The 19,400-nt window shown below is 36.2% G+C and overlaps 1 pseudogene; it reads right to left on the bottom strand.

Moving 5' to 3' along the window:
- Positions 1–444: 444 nt before the first annotated feature.
- Positions 445–12,721, bottom strand: LOC127813774 (alcohol acyltransferase 16-like; annotated as a pseudogene).
- Positions 12,722–19,400: the final 6,679 nt, after the last annotated feature.

The following is a 19,400-nucleotide window of genomic DNA, read 5'->3' as shown; positions in this document are numbered from 1 at the left end:
TTTTGATTTGTTCTTCTTCTTCCAATGGCGACATTGTCCATAAATAAGAATTTTTGATTGACAAAAAAAAAAGAAAAAGAAAAAACTATGAAGATAAGCAAAGTCCCAAAAATGCTTGATTAGGTAGAAGCTATTCACATGTTTATTGTATTGTCATTTATACTTATTAACCACTTGAAGCCTGAACTGTTGCTCAAAGTCTTCAGGTGTTTTTAACTTATATAGCATATAAAAGTCACTATACACCAATTTCCATATTGGTTACAGAGAATTGCAGTGAACCAACCACTAAATTTGGCAGTTATGTGTCCAATATTGCAAAAGCCATGCTTCGTGGATGATAATTCCTTCTCAATTGCTTCCTTTATCCGCAAATCTTGATCAGTCAAAGATGGTTTTTGGTGGCTTTTTCATTAGTGATTCAAATGTTTACAATGAAATTAATTAAAAAATTGAAGTATGTCCATACCAGAGTGCACAAAAAGATAAAAGAATGAGAGGAGCTAAATAATGAAAATAAAATTTACATGAATTCTTACCTTCTTTAACTCTTAAAAAGCACTTGTCGAATCATTTCGAAGCAGTGTATGTACACCCAAATAAAATTGTCCTCCCATGATTGTTAATACCAATAAAGATACCGAAAGGCATTTCACAAGAATCGATTTTATAAGTGATATCAAAGACGAACACATCTCCAAATTCTTGGTAACAATCAAAGCAAGGAGTAAGGACCAAAAAACAAGCTCTAGCCTTCTCTTAGCGTCAAATATAAAAGCATATTAAAACCTTGTATTTTCCTCCTTTGCAACTCTGAAATGCTGTGGAATATCATTGGCATCATTCTCTAATTAACCTTGTCCCTTAATTTTGCTAAAGATATTTTGAATACCACAACTAATAAATTAACATTTAACTTACACACACACACACATGAACGAAAACACATGCATCCAAAAAAGTCAAATTAATCTTCAACAATTACTTTAGAGCATGGACGCAATTCTCGCTGGGTGTGTGAACTTCTTCAGCTCATCTTCGAACCTCTGCATGGTCGACCCCGGCAAACATATCATCGTAAGAATCCCATCTCCTCTTTCACTGTCCTTGAAACTCGAGAAGAAGCTTATCTGATAGCGGGACTCAGCCAGGCCACCGTACACCGGCTTCCCCCACCCAAAGTGGACTTTGTCTAATCCCAGTTGTGCCGTATGAGAAGCAATAAAGGTTCCTTTCCTCGTATACATTGGTCTTCCCCTAGTCACCATAAGATCAGCCACCGACCTGTAATACTTGCCGTCGATCGCTTGGCTTTTCGTCTTCTTCACCAGCTCCACAGCATATTCCAGTGGGTATTTTGAAACCATTTCGGCCTTCGAAACCGACGCCGGATAGACGAAAACGTTTCCGTAGTACCCATTCGGCATATCTAGCCCCGCCTTACCGCGACCATTGATAGCGCATGAAATTCTAACGCTCTCGTTTGGGCCAATGCCGAGCGCAGTTGTGCGGCATTTCCAGATACAAGCTGTAATTATCTCGAACCTAGTTCATCCAGTTCGTTTCTTCGGGGGAAGATGGCTCCGAAGGGCTCCTATCTCTTTAGGACCGAAGAAGAAACATCGGTTGATCATAGTTTCATTGCCATCACCGTCGGATTGGTCTTCGAGGTCGCTCTCTGGCTCGAATTCGTTGTGGAAGCAAGTGACCCGTGGAGGGTTTCTGGCAAATAAAACCTCCCTTTGCCATACGGGAGTAACCGAAGGGGAGTCTAGTTTCCCTTGAGCAAACTCGGCAATGGCGACCAGGAATTGGTGTATCCCAAAGCCATCACTCATGGTGTGGTTCATGCGAACTGCAAAGGCGAAGCCGCCGCATTAGAAACGAGTCACCTGTGTTGATCATAATCCAAATTAATTAGTATTGTTTCACTAATTAGTTTGTAACTTTGTGCCATAATGTTTGGTCCGAATTAACACAACTCGCTTTAAGATTCTCGGTTCAATTCAGATTATAAACCATTAATATTCTATTAGTTTATATCAAGCAAATCTTAGGATGCTAATATGGCCTTGAATCCGTCAAAACGACCAATTTAAGCTTCCAGTGATTCTTCCAACCAAGGTAAGGTTTATTGGCATCGTTTTGACCAAGCCCATTGTGAAGTATGGTGAAGCATCAACTAAAAGTTGTGATTTTGATAAGGGGTGAAGGGCCACCTAGCAATCGCTCAGTGGATGCTGCAATACACCGTTGCTTTGGAGCAACAGAGCACGGAGGGCCAATCGGCAACGTCCCTCGTCGTTTCATGGCTTGTTTGATTCCCCCCGTACCATCTTATCATTTAACCTACATTTGAGGTCATTGATCTGATTCCTAGGTTTCTTCTTTGCCATTGCTTCCGCCTACTTATTATATTCCTCCGTCTTCTCAAGATTTGTGCAGCATAACCATCGATTGTTTACACTATAACGCCCTGTTTTTTTTTTTTCAGCGCGTTATAAATTGGGACAATTTCCGGACAATAAATTTTTTCATTCAAACACTAAGGATAAACCACATCATTACCTCAAATCCGTCCTAGAATTCCCAATCATTTTTCTCATAAGAGAATCACTATATACATCAAATGCGGAAGCAAAGATCGAAACCTGATATCTTAACGTTGATCATAAATCAAATCTTACATCTTTAACATTTCTCAAAACATTCAGAATACATGAGCTACATACATTTCATTCTTCATGTACTCTGCTAAGTGTTGTTTCATGCCTCATTTATCCTTGAATCTGCTACAATCTCCACCTGGAAGGTTTGAATATTCCAGGGGCAAAACCCAAGTTAGATGATGAATCATCTAAGTAAGGGTATATAATGCTATGTCATGTGTGTATGCAATGTCTTACCTCGTAGGTGTCAACTGCACCCCTTATGCTACTTACCATTTTAGCGGCCCCTTTCTTTCGAAGCCGAGGTGTATGGGTGCACCATTGGTAAAGTAGCGGTGCTAATTCATACTCCTTACGATCTCAAATGCAAGTGATCAATGATATCAACGTGTATTTATGCATTTCATAGTCATGTCATGGATGCAGTCTACGTGTTGGATACATATCAGGGCATGTCAATATGATGTAAACATTTTTGAGGAACATAAACCAAGCATTTTCCATAAAACTAACTTTAATTGGGGAATATCACTTACCTTTTCAAGCTTATCGGGCTACCTTGATATTTGCACCTGTCTCGAAGTGCGTGCATAGCCTCGATTTGCGTGCCAACCTCAAGATTTGCACCAGTCACTTCAACTTAAGCCTCAAACCATCCTAATCACCATAATTATTTAAATAAAAATTAAAACCTATTTTTCCATAATTTTTGGCATTTTTTATAATTTTCTCTCCATTTCTTCCTATTTTTCCTCAATAATTCCAAATTAAATATTTCTAAAATATTTTCTCAAATATTTCACTACGAAAATTTATAAAAAAAATATTCTTGAATTTCTAAAATTTTCTAGGAAATTTTACTCACTTTAACTTAGTATCTCGAATTTCCTCGGTATGCGTGTCATCTCCTCGAAATGAGTGCTCAAACTGATTTCTCACCCAAAATCCCTGGGATATTATCGAAATATGATTCCCTATTTTCTAGAATTTTTTCTGGAATTTTTCTAACATTTTCTCTATTTTTTCTTTCTAATTTTTCTTTCTTTCTTTTTTTTTTCTCTTTCTCCTATTCATCTTCTTCTTCCTCCTGCTGCAACCCCCCTACGCCTCTATCTTCTTCTTCTTCTTCCTTCTTTTCCTTCTTTCTTCTTTTTCTTTTCTTTTTCTTCTTCCTTCTCTTCTTCTTCTTCCCTTTTTTCTTCTCCTTCCTGTGCGCGGCTTCCGCGCACTCGCCCAGCCACCGCCTGCAACCCCTCGCCGCCGACAACGCCTGCCTCGCCGCCCTCGCCAGCTGCCGACGCTTCCCGCTGGCCGAGCACCGGCCTCCGCCCTGGCTGGAAGCAACTCGCGGCTGCTGCAACCGTAGCTGGTTGCTGCTTTGGCGCACCAAGTTGCGGCCATGGCCACACCTAGCTGCTGGCCTCGCTTTGGGCTGCTTTCGACTCGCGATCGTGGCTCATTTCGGGCACCTCTGGCCGAACTCGAGGCCGTCTCCAACTCGCGCGCAGCCATCGCTGCTCAATCCATCGGCCTCCCCTGCTCGCCGCGGTTCCTTCATGGCTGCCATGGCCGACTTCGGCCGAGCCCTCTTTCTCTCCCTTGCTTCTCTCGGTCTCTCCCTCAATCTCTTCAGCGAACTCTCACTTCCTTGCTGCTCTTAAACAACCAAGCTTCATGCCTATTTATAGGCGCTCGGCTGCTCTCTCACCTCACTGACCACACCCTATTACGTGTAAAATCTTTCTTGCGTGCAAATTCATCCAAATGCTGCAGGGCGTGGCTGATTTTGATTTGGAGTTGCAGGGTATGGGTGATAGAGATATGAAGTTGTAGAGGAATGGGTTTAGATTTGCAGAGGGGTGGGCGGCCATTGCACACACTACACGCATATATATATATATACTATTTATACATTACATTAATGGATATAGAAATTAATAGATATATAAAAAAAATTACACATTAATTCTCAATTTTATAATATCACTTTGGGAAATTTCTTTATTGCAACTGTACTCTTAAACCTCAATTTAATTTGCATTACAATATCGAAAATCAAAAATTAATAACTCAAAACTTAGTAAAAAATGATGATTCGCCCTAGTGTCCTTATTGGGTGGTCGTTTCATCCCGAAACCATTGAAGGGTTGCTCATTACACAAAACCGGAGCCCCCCTAGAGTTCTGTTGATTTTTCGGGAGTCTCCTACAACGATTCGTTTTTATAGCCTAAATGGCAGCTGTATTTTAGTTATATCGAAAACTGTTCCCGATTCGATTTCTTTCAATTCCATAAATCTTATCTCGGAACGCTCGTCGAGACCATATAGTTTTCTTTAGACAATTTCACTCCGAGACATTCCCTGCAGTCGATTCGGTACCTGAATTGCTATAAAATCAATTTTTCGGTATCCTAAACTCATCGAAACTACGTGGCAACTTCATATGAACATGGGGTATTACATATACCGATTAGCGTTTCATTCTCTTACCTTTTATGATATTCTCTGTACAATTTTCTTCTACTATTTGTTCTTAGGGTTACCCTTTGATCCCTATTTGTTGTGGTTATGGAGTAGTTTTAAAGAGCTATCGTTTGTACGATGAGTGAATGAGAGAAATGTATATGGAGTCTGTAATCATTGTTTTGATTAGTGCAATGAGGTCTTATCTCCAGAGCTCAATGTGGATGTAGCCCTATTTAACGAGTTAACCACGATAAAATTGTTATGTGTTCTTTACACATGCTTTATTGTTTTATTTATGTTTATGCATATGTATTTGTTCATTGAATGTTTTTCTTTTCAATATTTTGTTTTTGAATCCAAGTGTTGAGGTGGCCGAGCCAACAATGGTATTAGAGCCATTTTTCTGGTATTCACATTTTAGGGTTTTATTATATCGGAGACTGTGCTATTCAAATCTAAGGGTTTTTGTGTTACTCGAGTCGATCCAATTCTTTAGGGTTTGCTAAGAGTCTCTGTCAGTTGGGTGTTTTACTGTGTGAGTCTCAATTAGTGTCTAGGGTTTTAGAGTACCTTCGAGCAAGGCGAAGATGACATCAACTAGATTTGAAATTAGAACATTCGATGGAAAAAGCAATTTTGGTAGTTGGAAAAAGAATATGAGAGAGTTCTACTCTCTCATCACAAAGTGCTTATTGCACTGGAGCCTGATGATAGGAAATGGACAGTAGATCAGTTAGCAAGAACTGATAAGATAAGAGAAGAAGCATACAATCTCATATTCCTGCACCTTAGTGACAATGTCATTCGTAAGGTTGATGATATGAATACTCCTATTGATCTTTGGAATAAATTTGATTCCTTGTATTCTGTTATGACTGCTCCTAATTTGGTTTATCTTAAGTTATTTTAAGGGCATGTTATTTAATTTTAAAATGAATGCATCTAAGTCTATGGATGAAAATATTGATGAGTTTACCAAGTTTTAGGTGACACCAGTAAAGCTATGATTTTATTAAATTCTTTGTCTGATGATTACAATGTTGTTAAGCATGCTTTATAATATACTAGATTAATTGTGCCTAGTTTAGAACTTGTTATTTCTAAAATTAAAGCCAGAGAGTTAGAGTTAAATACCTCTAAGAAACTTGTTAACAATCTATTTGTTAAAGGAAAATTTGACAAAAGAAATAATGCTGGTAATAGAGATCAATCTGGGGGTTCTGGATCTAAGTGTAAAAATAAGAAGAAGAAGGTAACAAAAACCTCAGTAAAAATGTTATCATTGTGGGAAGGAGGGTCAAATAAAGAAATATTGTTATGATTTTATAAAGAAACAAAAAAAAGGGAGAAATCTAACTGTAGTTACTAGTAGTTTTAATACCCTAGCTAAAGTGCTTACTATTTCTAGTTCATCTGTTGCTAATAAATGGATAATGGATTCTGAGTGTTCATTTCACATGTGTCAAAATATTGAATAGTTTCAAAATTTTAGTAATAGAGAAATATACATTGTTTATAAGGGAAACAACCATTCTTGCAGTGTGCAAGGCATAGGTGACATATATTTGAAAATGCATAATAATAAAATTAGAATGCTCACTGATGTAAGGTATGTGCCTGTATTAAAAAGAAACTTAATATCTCTAGGTACCTTAGATGAATTAGGTTTTTCTTATAAAGTTGAAAATGATTTTATACATATATTTAAAAATGAAGATCTGATTCTCATTGGTACTAAGAAGCATGGCTTATATGTTTTAAATGGTTATTCCCTATTCCTTATTAATGTTTTTTCTGCATGCATGGTTAAATATGATAAGATAGATTTCTAGCGTTTGAGACTTGGTCATATGAGTCAGAAAGGGCTGCAGGCACTGTCAAACCAAGGTTACCTTGGTTCAGTGTCTGCAGACACCCTGGACTTCTGTGAACCTTGTACTCTAGACAAGCAACACATGATGAACTTCCAAAAAAGAACTTACCTGGCGAAGGCATGCCTAGAATACTTGTATGCAGATTTTTGGGGTCCTTCACAAATGCCTACTCTCAATGGTAACAGGTATTTCTTATCCATTGTTAATGATTTTACAAGAAAAATTTGGGTGTTTCTACTTAGAACTAAGGATCAAACTCTAGAGAAATTTAAAACATGGAACCTTAGTAGAAAACCAAACTGACTGGAGGATTAAAACCTTAAGAACTGACAATGGACTAGAGTTTTACAATAGAGAGTTTGATAAATTTTGTAACTCACATGGTATACTCAGATATAGAACAGTGAAGAACACACTCTAATAAAATGGGGTGGTTGAAAGAATGAACAGAACATTACTAGAGAATGTTAGGTGTCTTCAGTTCACAACTGGTATACCTAAATCTTTTTGGGGGGAAGCCTTCTTTACTGCTGCCCACCTAGTTAACCATAGCTCTTCTACTGTTTTAAACCTTAGGTGTCCTGAAGAGAAATGGATAGATAGGAAAAAGAACCCAAATTATCTTAAAGTTTTTGGGTGTAAAGCTTATGCTCATCAATCTGTGAGAAAATTATACCCAAGGTCTATAAAATGTGTATTTATAAGTTATCAAGATGGCACTAAAGGCTATAGTTTGTGGGATAGAAATTCAGGTGGAGTCACTACAAAAAAACTAACATTTAGCGGCGGTTTTCAAAATCGCCGCAGATACAGCCACCACGCAGCAATTAACGGCGATTTTTAGCAACCGCTCGTATAACCGCCACTAAGTGATATTTTTAGTGGTGGTTTTAAAATCGAAGCTAAAATTAATTGAATTTAATATTAAACTTTATTATAAAAATTAATTTAATGGCAGTTTTGGTTTTGAAATCGCAACTATTTCCCGCAAGCATGCGAGCAAAAATAGCGTGCTTGCGGTAGGCCCGCCCCTGCGCGCCTGCTGGAATAAATTCCAACAAATTCCCTCCCCAAGTTTTGATACCATGACCTGTCGTACGTGCACACGCACGAAGCCACCTGATCTACAAAGCCACTTTGTAATATATTCGCACATATTAATTATAAAGTAACCGAACTACTATTTTTCAAAATTCCCTTTGAACCCACAAACTCAAGGTTTTTAAATTACACTTGACCCCAAATTAAATTAATTAATTAAACTCTCAAAACACCTAAAAAAGAGTTAACATATAAAATTAATTAATTGAACATAAAATGTTTTAAACTAATTAATTAAAATAAATAAATTATTTAATTTAATTCAATTAAATAAAATAAATTAATTGATATAAATAAATTAACTGATTAAAAAATAAAAAAAATTAGATTATATTGTATAATATAATTTTATTTTATTTTTAAATTATTAATTTTTTTAATTTTTTTTTTGATTTTTTTATTACTGAATTTTGAGACGGTTTTGACAAAATCACCGCTAAATTTAATTTTTTGAATTTCTTTTATTAGTGAATTTGGCAGCGATTTTGACAAAACTATCGATAAATTTAATTTTTTATTTTTTAATTGCTGAATTTTGCAACGGTTGATTAAAACCGTGGCAAAATTTATTTTTGAATTTTATTATTAATGAATTTTACAACGGTTTTGACAAAACTGCTGCTAAATTTAATTTTTTTGAATTTTTTTTATTAATGAAGTTGACGGCGATTTTTGAGAAAATTGTTGCTAAATTTAATTTTTATTTTTTAATTTCTGAATTTTGCTGCGGTTGATTAAAGCCGCCGCAAATTTTATTTTTGAATTTTACTATTAATGAATTTTGTGGCGATTTTGGCAAAACCGTCGCTAAATTCATTTTTTTTGAATTTTTTTTATTAATGAATTTGGCGGCGGTTTTGACAAAACCACCGCTAAATTTAATTTTTTATTTTTTAAGTCCTGAATTTTGCGATGGTTGTTTAAAATATTTGCTAAATTTAATTTTATAATTTTAAATTAATTAATTTAGCGACAATTTTTTTGAAACCACCGCAAAAAACATATTTTGCGGCAGTTGAAAAATCACCTCAAAATACCATGTTTTGCGGCGATTTTGAAAACGGCCGCAATAAACCAGTTTTTTTGTAGTGAGTGAAAATAATTATAAGCAAGGATGTCATATTTAATGAAACTATTTTTGCATGAAAACTTGTAAATATAGAAGAGGATCCCAAATCTAGCACCCCAGATGACTTTGTTATAACATGTGGTACACAAATTGAGATGGAGCAATCGGTAGGTGTTGATGACCTACCAGCTACTCTTGACTCTCAAGTTCCTAACCCGGAAGTTGATTCAATCTCTGATAGCAAAAGTGATCATGAGGAGCAAACTGATGTCCCTGAGGCTGAGGTAGAGCATCATAACTCTCCTCAACAAGACTCAAGTGACTATTAGTTGGCCCGAGATAGAAGCAGAAAGATTGTAAGACCTCCTGCTAGATATGTTTATTCAGACTTAGTTTATTGTGCCTTAGTGACAGGTAAGAGATGAGGAGCAGTGAGTCATTTTGTTATGAGAAGGCTGTTAGCTCTCATGACTACACTAAATACCAGCAAGCAATGGATGAAGAGATGGCTTCTTTGATGGCCAATAATACGTGGAAATTGGTCCCAATGCTTGAGAAATAGAAGTTGATAAGATGTAAATGGTTGTACAAGCTCAAAGAATGTATGTCTCTCATCGACCCTATAAGATACAAATCTAGATTAGTGTTTAAGGGTTTTACTCAAAAGGAAGGTATAGATTATACTGAAATTTTTTCATCTGTTGTCAAGTTTAAAACAATTCATATAATACTTGCTATAATTGTGCAGTTTGACTTAGAATTAGAACAATTAGATGTTAAAACCACCTTCTTACATGGTGACCTTAATGAGCTTATATATATATGGAACAACTAACTAGTTATATTGATAATCTTCATCTTGAATATGTCTGTTACTTAAAAAATCTTTGTAAGGATTAAAACAATCCCTAAGGTAATAGTATACAAAAATTGACAATTTTGCAATTGAGATTGATTTTGTTAGAAGTATATATGATAACTGTTTTTACTTCATACTCTCTGATATTCCTGTTTATTTGCTTTTGTATGTTGATGATATTTTATTGATTAGTAAGTCTAACTCGAAAATATGTGAATTAAAATCACTATTTAATATCAAATTTGACATGAAAGACTTAGGACCTGCTAGAAAAGTTATGGGAATGGTTATTGAGAAAGATAGAAGTAAATACTGTCTAAAAGTTCATCAACATGATTATTTGTTAAAAATTGTACAACAATTTGACATGTCAGATTGCAAAATCTGTGAATGTTCCCTTAGCTGGTCATTTTATCCTGTCTAAGATACAGTCTCCTACATCTAATTCTGAAATGTTTAAAATGGAAAACATCTCGTATGCTAATGTAATTGGAACTATCATGTACTCAATGATTAGTATTAGGCCTGATATTGTATTTTTAATTTTTTTACTTAGTAGATTCATGTCTAATCCTAGGAAAACTCATTGGGATGCTTTAAAATATTTGTTAAGATATATTAATGGTTCCATTAATGTTGGTTTGAATTATAAGAAAAGATATAATGCACTTGATGTTGTGGGTTTTGCAGACTCTGATTTTGCGGGAGATAGAGATTCAAGGAAATCCACCACTACCTTTTTTTTTTTACCTTAAGAGATAATTGCATCAGTTGGAAGTCATGCATAGTTGCAGTCTTTGGTTGCATTGTCTACCAATGAGGTAGAATATATGGCGATAATAGATGCATTCAAAAAAGCCATTTGGCTTCAAGGTCTCTTAAAGGAAATTCATCTATTACAAAGTAAAGTTGTGGTGTTTTTAGATAGCCAGAGTGCTATCCACCTATACAAAAACCCAGTATATCATGAAAGAATCAAATATATGGATGGTCGATACCATTTTGTGAGAGATTAGGTGGCAAATGGTATTGTGAAAATTTAGAAAGTTCCCACTGAAGACAATCCAACTAATATGGGAACAAAGGTATAAGTGATTGCAACTAAGTTCAAACATTGTTTGGACTTGCTGCATGTCGAAGTTGGTAGAATAAACAACCAACAAGAGTGATGATGGCGAGGATTAAAACATGCTGCACAATGTTGAAAAAAATAACCTTGAGGTGTTGAAGTTTCAAGGTGGAGATTGTGAAATTTGGTGAAGCATCAACTAACGATGTTGTTTTGATAGGGGTGGAGGGCCACCTGGCAACCACTCAATGGTTGCTCCAAAATGTTGTCGTTTTGGAGTAATTACAGAGCACGAAGGGCTAATCGACAACCCCCTCATCATTTCACGACTTGTTTGATTTCCCCTCGCATACCATCTTGTCGTTTAGTACTTTGCTGCATTTGAGGCCGTTGATCTGATTCCCAAGCTTTATCTTTGTTGTTGCTTTTGCCTATTTATATTCATCCGTCTTCTTGAGATTTGTGCAACACATCCACCAATTGTTTATACTGATTAGGGTTTCATTCTCTTATCGTTTACGATATTCTCTATACAGTTTTTTTCTACTCTCTTTTCTTAGGGTTAGTCTCTAATCTTTATTTGTTGTGGTTATAGGGCATTTTTAGAGAGTTATTGTTTGTACAGTGAGTGAATGAGAGATATGTATATGGAAGTTGTAATCATTTTTTCGATTAGTGTAGTGAACTCTCTTTGTCAAAACTCAGCGTGAATGTAATTCTATTTAACTAGTGAACCATAGTAAAATTGTTGTGTGTTCTTTACGCATGCTTTATTGTTTTATTCTGTTTATGGGTATGTATTAGTTCATCAAATGTTCTTTTTTTCGATATTATGTTTTTGAATTCAAGTATTGAGGTGGTCCTGACACCCTTTTATTTGAGAGAGAATTTGGACAAATATATTATTACTCAATTATTTCATTGTCACTACTCTTTATGAATAGGCTATTAATCTTTATAGTAAAAAAAAAAAAAAAAAATACCTGAATGAGAAGGAGAGGGCAACTGACGATTCCATCGGAGCCGGGAACATCCTGCAGAAGCTTCGCCGCGTACGGAAACCCCTGCTGATGCGGGTCGCTGACCTGCTTGAGCTCGATATCGGCGTCTGCCTCTACGAACAGAACCCCTTCGCCGGTGCATGCGACCATGAGTTTCCGGTTGCTGGCTCTGATAAGCCTGCCGGAAAACGGGTAGTAGAAAACCAGGGTTTCGGCGAGTGCTGCTTCAATGATCTTAACGGGATCCTGTCCATTCTTGGAAGGATTTTTTCCGTAAAACATTATCACGGGAACTTGAAACCGGTGGCCCCGCTGGTCGTCAATGTCGGAGAGTGGTTTCATGAGTTCACATGGCGTCAGCTTTGCCGGCGCAACCAGTCGTGGCTCTTGCCTTCTCACGGCGAAAGTAAGAGACGATGAAGACGACATGAATTCTCTACTAGTTTGGAGTTGTGAATTGCATATTCCCCATAACATATAGGGAAATTCTATGCCGTCCAGGGCTCCGGCCAATAGAAGGGCGCCTGGGATGCCCCCGCTTTCTCCTCTGCCGCCGTGGTCCCCACCTAGCAGTCAACCCACGCAACGTCTCCTAATTGCCTTCCCCTCTGTAATTTTGTAGAAAATATTTTGTACTAATTTCAATCTTTTTCAAAATCTCCTCCCTTCCTCACTAAATTCCAAGCAAGGTGGCGCACTCCTGTTGGCCCGTCATTGGTTGTACACGTAATCTATTTGTGTTGTTTGGTCACTTGAGTAGTTGGGTCACTTGGTCATATCCTTTTCATGTGTGAGTTCGTTCAGTTATACACATAATAATCTATTTATGTGTTTTTCTTAAAAATAAGAGCTTCATTTTTAAGTGGCCAACTCAATTAAATTTTAAACAAAAGTCTAAAATTTATATATTGGACCCACCCTACTTTGGATTAAAGTGGGTTATATTGGTATGCACAAAAATATTGGAGGTTTGATATAAGTTTAAAGGTACATTTTATTTTTCAAAAATTATATTGATTACTTCTAATAGAATTAAAAAATTATATCAAATTATCCATTAAGATTATACTTAAGTTTCATGAGGTACCCTAAAGTTTATAAAATTGTTAAGATTTCTTAACAAACATTTGATGAAAGGGTGACTAGTGTAATTTTTAAAATGTAAGAATACATATTGTAATTTAATAAAATATTAGTGATGCGAAACGTAATTTACTTTTATTATAATGATTTCACACTTATATAAAGGTCAACAATACTCTTTTGATCTATTTATAAAATCCTTGTCGTTATTGGTATGCAATGTCTAGCTTGATTGGTGTGAAGTGCACAGAAGCCGATCCAAATTTAATTCTTGTGGTCATGACTGTTCTTATTTGAATGAATGGTTATCCAATCTATACTATGTGATTCAATATGTATAGACCCATAAGAAGACTACATGAGAAGCCTTCCATTACCCAAAGAAGAACTAATCTTTGTTGTTTTCAAATTGTTTTTAGTTTTTAATTTTTAAAAATAATAAAAATATGTTCATTTTCATATTTTTAAAAATAAAAAAAAAATTTGTAAAGAAAACTCAAAATAATAAAAAATTATTTTGACTATTTTTAATCAAAATATCCAAAATGCAAAAAACAACACTGTTCTCCTCTTCTTTCTCCAAGATCCAAGTTGACTCATTTCTTCTCTTATTTCTCTCATTTCTCTTATCTTCTTTTCAAGGCTTGACTGTCGACTACGCTTGCCACTGCTATCACCAACACGAGCTGTCGTCGATCGCCCCCGTCATTAAACCACCCACGCATTCCGAAGTCATCGTCGTTCGCTCCCCTTGCATCATGACCAACACCCAAATCCTCAGCTATTCGAATCGCAGCCTTGCCTCGTCTTCACCAGTCGTTTATTCTTCCCCTTCGTCATTCACTTACGTTGTCCATCTTTGCTCTCGTCTGGACCAACCATCGATGGCCCACCTTGCTCTGATCACCTATTCAACCACAAATTGCAAAAGTTTATTTGCAACTGAGTACACGAGCCAGATCTATTGCGTTGCTTGAGGCCGTTTGAAAAAGAGATCTACGAACACCACTGATCTAGCAAAAGCTTCACTCGTTATTTCGATGGCTCCTATTGCTCCCAGATCTAGAAATGCCATTTTCGTTAGCGTTGATTGTGTGGTAATATGAATTTTGCAAATCTTATTTTTTGTGGATTTATAATTGAAATAGAAAATAGTTTACATCTTTCGAATCATTTCCATGTTTTCTCATTGAAGTTGCGGTCACACTGTTCAACTTCAAATTCTTAATTTATTTTTTGTTTATATTTTATTTTTATAACGGGAAAAAATTACAAGATTCACCAACTTCAAAATATATATAGTATTTAATAATATACTATCATTAAACTGTTCCAATTTACTGAATAATCAAATTCATTGAATAAAATATCGTAAAATATTTTTTCTCAAAATTTCAAAATAAACGCATTTTTCAGTTTTGTATTTTAAGAAATATTTTTTAGAATAACAAAAATAATGCATTTTCAGCAATTTCAAAGCATACACTCAAAACATAAAACTAAAAATGAATTCAAAAGTCAAAACTGAAAACTGAAATACGAAGAAAACACCACTTTAGATTTTGCCTCTAATCCAATACTTATAAGTGCAGGGCTTTTATCCTTCGAAAGAACTCAAACTCTCAAATCAATAAGGAAAAGGTAAGCAAATATAGAATATTCTTTTAAATCTTATATGTCCACAATGGATCCGAATTCAAGCAATATAGAACATTCTTTTAAATCTTATAAGAGCACGACTTTTATCATTTGAGGACACGCAACATTCTCAAATGAAAACACATGGCGACTTCAAATTGGTTTTCCTTGGCACATGTGGCACATGGTGATTGGTAGATCCAAAGAGGTAGTGGAATAATTTCTCTCTCCATGTTCCCCTCATCACTTGCCCCCCATTTCTTGAACTAAGAAACTTGGTCAACTTGAAAAATAACAAACCTAATCTCTTTTAATTTTTTGAGAGCCATTTACTCATGATAATTGATGGAGATGTGGATGACTACTCCGTTAGAAGAGATTATTTTTTGATTTCTTGTTTCCCACTTTTCTTGAACCCTGTAAGTAGGGAGCTCATGTAGTCTTAGAGAACCTTGAGTGTGAAATGATAAAAGGCTTTTGGAGATGTAAAATTTTATAGTGTAATTGTAATACCCGAGAATTTTCAAAGAACTCAAAAGTAATTGATCTTGGGGTGAAAATGAAATTAATTTACAGAAGCTTTGAGAATTTTAGTGTAATTTTTTACAGTTATGAGTGACTGAATCGGCTGCAAGAAGTGTCATGGAACCGAGATATCTAAGGAAAATGATATCGTATTAACAAACATCCCGATATAGGATTTATGATATCGAAAGAAATTAGATTAGAAATAATTTTCGGTACAGCTACGATTTGAGTTGAAAAATCAAATGATCGTAAGGGACCTCCGAAAAGTCAAAGGAACTCTGAGAAGGCTCCAATTTTTTTGTAAGGATCAACCCTAAAGGTCCTATAAGGGCTCAAGGACGAAATCGATCTTTATCGAGTAAATGCTGATTATTAATTTTGATAAATTAATATATTATGTGGCTTAAGGGTAATTGTTTAAGGCCTTGGAGGGTCCAAGAGTTATTATCAAAATTTCTAGTGCAATTATCAAAATCCCTAAGAGCAATTAAGGAGAATTGGTAGAGATAAATGTGTAATTTACACACACATATATGTATATATATGTATGAGCATGAGACATAGGGGCAAATTTTGTAGCATTTGAGGGCATTGGTGTAATACCCCATGTTTGTATGAAGTTGCCACGTAATTTCGATGAGTTTAGGATACCGAAAATTGGCTTGATAGTAATTATAAGTACCAAATCAACTGCAGGGAATGTCTCGGAGTGAAATTATCTAAGGAAAATGATATGGTCTCAATGTGCATTCCGAGTTAAGATTTATGGTATCGAAAGAAATTGGATCGGGAATAGTTTTCGGTACAGCTAAAATACAACTATCATTTAGGCTGTAAAATCGAATCGTTGTAGGAGACTCCCAAAAAATCAACAGAACCCTAGGGGAGCTCCGATTTTGCGTAATGAGCAACCTTTCAGTGGTTTCGGGATGAAACAACAGCCCGGTGAGGACACTGGGTTAAAATCATCCTTACAACTAAGCTTCAAGTTATTAATTTTGCGTTTTCGGTATTGTAATGCAAATTAATTTGAGGATTAAGGGCATAGTTGCAATTAAAGAATTGCCCAAGTGAAATAAAGATAAAATTAGAATTTAAATGTGTAATTTTTCTATTATGAGGTAGTACATAATGTTATATATACGTATATATATGGTTGTGCGCGTGTGTGTGAGGCCATCTTCTTGGCCAAGATTTTTGTTACAAATTGGAAGAGAATGGCAGTGAGATTTGAGGGAATAGCAGTGATATTTGTGGAGATTTCTCTGATTTGCGTGGTGGGCAAGCATTCAACGGTAATATACATATATATATATATTAATGTATACAGGTGAAGTAGCAGCCAAGGAAGGGAGGTTTATAAATTGGAATGCATTTTGGCCGATTGAGAGTAGCAAGCAAGGGAAATCGAGAGAGAAAGATGGAGAGAGCTGGAGCAAAAGCCAAATGGGAAGGTGGGTTGCGGCCATGGCTACCGCAAGCAGCAAGCTCGAGCGAGCAGGGTGGCCGCGACCAATGGGCGGAGCAGCAGCGCAGTGGTGCGGGGAAGCCATGGAAATGGCTGGGGGCTCGCTGGTTGCAGCACGAGACGGCAGCGGCGGCGTGCGCTGGTGTGGTTGCAGCCGACCATGGCCGCCATGGAAATGAGCAGCGAGTAGGGAGGAGTTGCGGGGTCTGACGACGTCGAGGCGGCCGACGAGGGGCCGAGTGGTGGCTGACAGAGGGCCAAGCTACGGCGGCCGCGAACTAGTACGCATGTAGCTGGAGGTGCGGGAGAAGGAAGAAGAAGGGAGAAGAAGAAGAAAAAGAAAAAGAAAAGAAAAAGAAAGAAAAGAAAAGAAAATAGGAAATTATGTTTCGGTAATATTCTGGAGATTTTGGCAAGAAAAATGGTTCAGGCACGCGTTTCGAGGATACAACACGCATACCGAAGAAGCCTGAGAGGCTAAATTAAGATAAGTAAAATTCTCTAAAAAATTCCAAAAATTCAAAAATATTATTTTATGAATTCTCGTAGTGAAATATTTGAGAAAATATTTTAGAAATATTTAGGTTGGATTTATTTGAGGAAAAATAAGAAAAATAGAGAGAAAAATAAAAAAAAATACAAGAAATTATGGAAATAGGTTTTTGGATGCTTATTTAAATAATTATGATGATTAGGATGCTTTGAGGCTTAAGTTGAAGTAACTTGTGAGGATTTTGAGAAGGTAACCCGATAAGTTTGAGAAGGTAAGTGGTACATTCCACTGGATTTAGTTTATGGAAAAATTCTTGATTTGTAAGTGATTTATGATTAAAAACCCGATCCTCGAGATTGTTTTCATCATATTGACATGTTCTAATATGTATCCATCATGTAAACTACATGCATGACATAATTATGAAATTCATAAATACACGTTGATATCATTGTTCACGCACATAAAAACCGTAGGGAGTATGAATTGGCACCATTACTTACCAAGGGTACACCCATACACCCCAGCTTCGAAAGAGGTGGCTGTAAAAATGGTAGGTAGCATGAGAGGTGCAGTAGACACCTACGATGAGTAAGATATTGCATTCATGCACGAAATATGTTTTCTGTACCTTTACTTAGATGATTCATCATCTAACTTGGGCTCTGCCCCTAGAATATTCAAACATTCCAGATGGAAATTGTAGCAGATACGAGGATGAATGAGATATGAAATGACACTTAGCAGAGTGCATGATAAATGAAATGAATGTAATGTAGCCCTGTATTTAAGTTCTGCTACTTTGAATTTTGGATGTTTTGAAAGCATGAGGGTGTATAACCTTATTTAGGGTTAATGTTAGTTGAGGACTTATGCTTTGTATTAAGTTATGTTGAGGAACGATGATGTAAGATTTGAATTTCGATTAATGTTAAGGTATCAGGTTCGATCCTTGCTTCAGCATTTGATATGTATAATGATTCTCTTTCGAGAAAAATAATTGAAAGTTCTGGGACGGATTCGAGAAATGATATGATTTAGTTTTAAGTTTGAAAAAAAAAAATTTATTGTTTCAGAATTGTCTGAATTTATAACGCGCCCGAAAAAGCGGGGCGTTACAATTGGGTTCTGAGGCTTAGAGACAAGCTTTGCAGCATTTGAGGGCATTGGGCTGAGAGATTGAAGAGACTTTGAGAGAAATGTCAAAAGAAAGAGTTATGGCTAGTCGGTGCATTGGCTTTAAATAAGGAAACAATTAAGAAGGAGAAAATGGAATGGAATGAGAGATAGAGAGCTTGGGTCAAGAGATTTGTAGCGAGCAAATGGCCAAGAGCTTGGAAGGAAATGAAGAGAAAGCCGATGGCAGCAAGTAGCAACGGTGATAGCCGAAATGGTGGTCGGAATGAGTTGCAATCATAAGACTGGTCAATAACGAAGTTGCTGTTGCAACAGCTGGTTAGAGACAGGGGTGGATAGAGGAGGTCGGCGGTAACCATGGTGGTGGCTGACGGCAATGGTAGCAACGAAGTTACCGTTGCAGCAATTGGGTGACGACGGGACAGCAACAACGGTTGCCTGCAGTGACAGCAATAATGATGGGCGGTGACCGGTAAGGGAGGCAGTAGTTGGTGCGCAGAAGGGAAGAAGAAAGAAGAAAAAAAAATGGAGAAAAATGTGAAAAAAATCCTAGAAAATTCTAAAAAAAATAGAAAATCATGTTTTATTAATTTTTTAAGAAATTTGGCCAGAAAAGTTACTCGAGGCACATAGTTCGAGGAAAAATAGGTATACCAAAAAAGGTTGAAGGGATTATATCGAGGTGAGTAATATTTCTTAGAAAATTTCAAAAAATCAGGAAAATTAATTTATGTAATATTATGGAGAAAAATTCAGGAAAAACCTTAAGCAAATATTATTTTTGAAGAAAATAAGGTTTATGTAAAATAGGAGAAAATTTTGGCAAAAATTTAGGAAAATTAGAAATATTGATTTTCTTGGATATTCATTGATCAGAAGGAAATTTGGCTATAGGATTTGAGAATTTTGCACGAAAATTGAGGTAGGGCATACATATTGAGGAA

The sequence above is a fragment of the Diospyros lotus genome, chromosome 11 (assembly GCF_014633365.1).
Source record: "Diospyros lotus cultivar Yz01 chromosome 11, ASM1463336v1, whole genome shotgun sequence".
In the NCBI taxonomy this organism is placed as follows: domain Eukaryota; kingdom Viridiplantae; phylum Streptophyta; class Magnoliopsida; order Ericales; family Ebenaceae; genus Diospyros; species Diospyros lotus.
The sequence above is the reverse complement of the archived record's forward strand: the minus strand, read 5'-3'. Positions and strand labels throughout refer to the sequence as shown.